The sequence below is a fragment of the Setaria italica genome, chromosome VIII (assembly GCF_000263155.2).
Source record: "Setaria italica strain Yugu1 chromosome VIII, Setaria_italica_v2.0, whole genome shotgun sequence".
Classification (NCBI taxonomy): Eukaryota; Viridiplantae; Streptophyta; class Magnoliopsida; order Poales; family Poaceae; genus Setaria; species Setaria italica.
Genome location: NC_028457.1, coordinates 19,856,797 through 19,862,018, shown reverse-complemented (window position 1 = coordinate 19,862,018; position 5,222 = coordinate 19,856,797).

The window sequence follows — 5,222 nt, the reverse complement described above, 5'->3', positions numbered from 1 at the left end:
CCATCCGCTACCGCCGACCCCCTTGCCATCCATTGGCCGCCCACGCCATCGCACGCCACGACATCCACACGCGGCACCGGTCGCCGACCAAACAATACACCAAGAACAAAATAGAGGACAAAGGAATATCATTAACCAGCAACAACAAAATTTAACATCAGCATTTAGATGTCAATCGTTCACAGTTACACCACCACCACACAACTCCTGCTGGCCAAGCGGCAAAGGCTAGCTGTAGTATATAACCGTGAATCTATCCAATGACAGGAAATCGTGCGGCAAACAATCGACAACACAACAGCGGGAGAGCAGGTTAGCGGCGGTAGGGATGTAGCGTAGAAGGCCAGTGAGGAAGCAGCGATGGAGCAAGGAGACAATGGGGGTTCAGTGCAGGGGCCCGATGAGGAAGTGTGTGGCAACATAAAAAAACCAACGTTATAAAAGAAAACACGAGGGAACTATGATTAGTTCTTGATCTCGCCTGATTAGTTTGTAATCTCGCTTGATTAGCACGAGGGAACTGCGTGGTGGTTCCCAGACCAGCAAGATCAAGAAAACAGGCACAATGCTTGGGCTTTGGGATAAGAATAACGTGCTAATCAATTTTTTAAGCCTGTGGGACCTACATCAAACAAAAACCAACGTTATAAAAGAAAAAAAACTTGGGTCCGGCAACGTGAGATCACGCAGGAAGGTCTTGGTGACTATAGGAGAGTGGGTTTGTTGGTGGGCGCTGCGATAAGGCTTTCGGTACGGCTGCCGTTATTGAGTGGAGTTGTGTGGCCGTGTTGAGGTCCCAATCCAACCAGTCGACTTTGGCGGTTAAGTTGTGTATTACTCGCGTTGATGTCTCAATCCAACCAAACGAGTATGACCTCCCAGGACTGTAGTCTTATATTTTTCTACTATATCAATAGAAACTTGCACCGTCTCGTGCGGTTCCTTAAAAAAACAAATGACAAAGATAAAAAATGAAGGAAGAAAAAAATTACATTCAATAATTCAGGAAGAAAAACCAATAATTTAGAAATAAACAACATCAAATTATCACCCAAGTTTTGTGTCACATGCATTGGGCTTTTTCCTCCCGTCAACATATTTCCTATATAAAGGGAATAAGACAAATCTTTGGTGCGCTGTTTTTTCCGTCGTCCGTCTACCCACTCTCGTCCGCCCCGGGTTTTTTTTTTCGGAAAAGCTAAGACTCAGCTGTCCGGAGCCGCTAGAAATATCGGACGGACTCGAACCATCGAATGCTCCACCTGCGCCAAGCAAATAACATAGCGGTTAGCAATCTTATCCTCTCCCCTGCTCTCCTCCGCCTGCACTCCCATCTCTCTCTCTATCTCTCCAGTCACGAATGCTTGTCAAGGATGTCCAAGGACGCCAGCGCTGGGTCCGCCCCGCCCGAGCTGCCCTTCCCCAACTGCAGGCTCACACTCAGCAGCTATCTCTGCGACAAGCCGCCACTCGCCTCGGCGGCGCGGGGCTGTCCTCACCGTCGAACCCCGTGGCCCTCCTTCCCTGGCCAGCGGCGGCGCCCTCACTCACCCCGACGCGCGCCCTCCCCCACACCGGCATCTCCTTCCCCCACCCTGGCACCCCTCCCCCACACACACGGTGTCCTCCCCACCGGGAGCCTCCAATGCCTGCAAATCCGGTGGCCCTCTCCCCCACACTGGCGAGATCCATGGAGCACGACCAAGATCCACTCGTCGCAGATCCGGTGTTCCCTGCGTCAGGCTCTCTCTTTCCCCGTATGTTGCAATTGTATGTTTCAATTGTCTCAGACATTCCAGAGGTGTGTTGCAATTGAATCATATAGATGTTGTAAAAGTAGATCGGGAGATGTTGCACATGTTGCATATGTTGCAAGTGTTTCGGAGCCATGTTGCAAGAGTTTTGTTCGAAATGTTTCATTTGTTCCCAGAAGTATTGTTGCAAGCTTTGGATCTGGACATTGCATATGTTCAACAAATATGTTGCAACAATAAGTTCTAAAATGTTTAATAAGTTCTAAAATGTTTCATATGTTTCAGTCTCGTGTTTTCAGGTTGCAAGTTGCAATTGTTCTATTTGGATGTTGCATATATTTTCACACATATGTTGCGGCTGTATGTTCCAAATGTTTCATCTGTTTTTATGTTGCAAGTGTTGATTTTTGATATTTCACTAATTACTTTTCAATATTATGATGGAGCGTCCCTTAAAAAAATTATCTGGAGGCGTCCGATAAAAAAAATTATCAAACGTCCGGACGGACGCGAACTTTTTTTTATTTTTAACCCTTTTTTTTCTTTATTTTTAAAAATAACCTCAGCGGGGTTTTATTTGCGCGGCCTAACCCTTTTGGCCGTGCCAGACCGCCTGGCGCGGCAGAAACATGCTGCCGCGCCACATGCACTAGCGCGGCGGCCACCTGCCACGCTGGCGCGGCGAGTCGCGGCGCCAGGCGGGCGCTGACGTGGGCGGGCGTTCGCCGCGCCAGCCCGCCTGGCGCGGCAGGGCCCACACTTACTCCGCGTGCCGGCTCCCTTCCTCCTCCCTCCCTCCTTTCTTCCTCCTCCAGACACACCACACAGCAGCACCTTGCAGCGCCGGCCCCCGCCACCCCACCCCCAAATCCACCAAAAATCCGGCATTTTTGGTGGGGGAAAGTAGTGGGAATCGATCCCTGCTTCGTGTGGAAGGTATTCCCCTACTTATTCTCGTGTTTTACCGTTGCATTTGGTAGATCGGAGGATGTTTAGGTGACTTAGGGTTAGGTTAGTGATTTGAAATTTCAATGAAATGCAATGGTGTTTTGTGTTAGATGATACGTAGTTCATACGCAATTGAGTCTCTGCCCGCGATATTGACGTGTAGAACTTGTTGAATGCTTCGATTTAGGTATATATTCATCCAATTGTGTGGTTTACATGACATGTATTTTTTTTATATGTTCAATTAATTAGTCTCATTTTTGTTTCAGTGTTTGTATTTTGTAGATCGAGTGTTTACATTTTATCAAAATGATGTATATAGCTAGTATGGATTACGTGTGTAAAGTTTATTTGTGTATTAAATTTGTTGCACTTGATTTCTAGGTGACATGGTGTCGTTTGGTTGTGAATACAAACGGCGTAGGTGGTATGTGCGTTATGTGGGCGAGTCCAATGTTGCTGGTCCCGTACCTCCTGCTCTTCCGGTACCACTTTGTAGATGTGGCGCGCAAGCAGAGGTGAAACAATCAAGGCATCCAAAGACAGCCGGAAGAGCCTTCTATGTATGCAAATGGACTTTTGATCCATTGCCTGCCGCACCTTGCGATTTCTTTCAGTGGATCGATGGACCCGACAAATATGATCCTAGGATCCGCCTATTCCCATATCATAGCACAGAGCTTAAACCATACCATCAGTTTAGGCGTTGGGTTCCTCCTCCACCAAACCCACCTAGGATGACCGATGAGGAGAAGCAGGAGGCTGCTTGTAGGCGTGTGAGGGATCCTCCCATGTGCAAGTGTGGTGTTCCTGCTAAGCTTATGCGTCCTAACTTAGGGGATCCACCTAAGTTTACTCCATTCTTTCGATGCTCCCTAAAGACTCATGTAAGTATATTACGAGAATATTAGTATGTCGTTTAGCTAGCAGTTATAATTTTGCAGTATATTGTTCATACTTTAACTTGATGTTATTGCTTGGAAGTTGGAGCAGTGTTTTGTAGTTACTTTACATATGAGTAGTTCACGTCATGGGTTTTTTGCAGGATGGGTGGCCGTTGTGTGATTTCAATGAGTATATATACGGCCCAATGGCAATGTGGCTAACAGAGGAGGAAGTGCGGGAGTTTGAAAGTGAAAATGCACCGTGGCCATGTGTGTCCTCTCCTAGTGATAGATGCAAGTGTGGTATATTGGCAACAGAAGGTGTGGTGCCTTCTGAACTTGGATATGGTTCGTTCTGTGGAAATGCACATGGCGATTACTGGGTTAGTAACTACTCGTCTCTTATGTTTTATGAAGGTTGTAACTTGATTCAAATTTGTAAGAATATTGAATTGTTCTTGCAGGAGGGAAGGACATGTGATTGGGAAGATTTTTGTGGTCGATATGATTTGTTATTAAAGTTGGGAAATACATCGGAACCATGGAAGTCAAGGAAACAACAAGAAATTAAAGAAAAGATTAGGAAGAGGTATGATGTGCCTATTCCTGACGACGACTTGCTTTGGGGAAAAATATATCAAGATATGGTGCATGAGACTGGAGTGAAACCTAAAGGACTTTATGCAAGGGAAACTATTATTAAGTATTGGAGGCAAAATAGATCCAAGTATCCACGACCTCTAACTGAAAATGAGAAGAGAGAAAATAGGAGGAAGTTGCAGGAGGAGAGGGAGTTGGAGAAACAAAGGTTGATGGAGGAAAGAGATCGCTTAGGTTATGTGGTTGATCCGAATGTGAAATACCCTGAGGGTTCATGGGAACAATATTTGCAGCAAGTTAGGGCAAGAAAAAGAAGGCTTGAAATGGAAGAGTTACAACAAAAAGCGGAAGAGGCACAGATGGAGACAATGAAGGCTCTTGTTGCCGATTTACCTGTTGGTAAGGTTAATGTCGATAAGAAAGGCAAGGGAGTTGTTGTTGCCGGAGATGATGATGACAACGAGTTACTATATGAAGGTGACTCGGACTAGATGAACGTGTTGATGTAGCTGGATCATGTTTCTCTGTAGCTGTGAAAACTATGTAGAACATTATGTTTATGTTTATTCTGGGAACTACAATTAGTTGTCAAAAACTATTTTCATTTCCGAGAGAACTATGTTCAGACGCATCAAAGTTTGCCGTGACATGACTGGCTTCTTGTGCTTCTTGTGGTTTTGGCGTGCTGTTTTCCTGACCTCCTGTCCACGGATCACCGTAGTCAATCTCCATGCATCTTCCCGACCCGGAAGGCATAAGGTAAACCTGAATGGAAACAAAGGCAAACCGACGAAACATCCCGACTAGACGACGACGTCGTGAACTATGCGAGAGAGGCCAGACCGTGCACAGGCCGTGCACAGGCCGTGTCGAACGTTTCGTAACCCCCTAATTTTCAACTTTTGCAAATTAATATAATTTATTAGAATTTACAAGAATTTAATTACTTTTGCTTAAAGATTTAAGTATTTCCTAAGGTTTTATTTAATTTCTTGGGCATTTAAATCTTTTCTAAAATGAATCTTTCATATAAAAA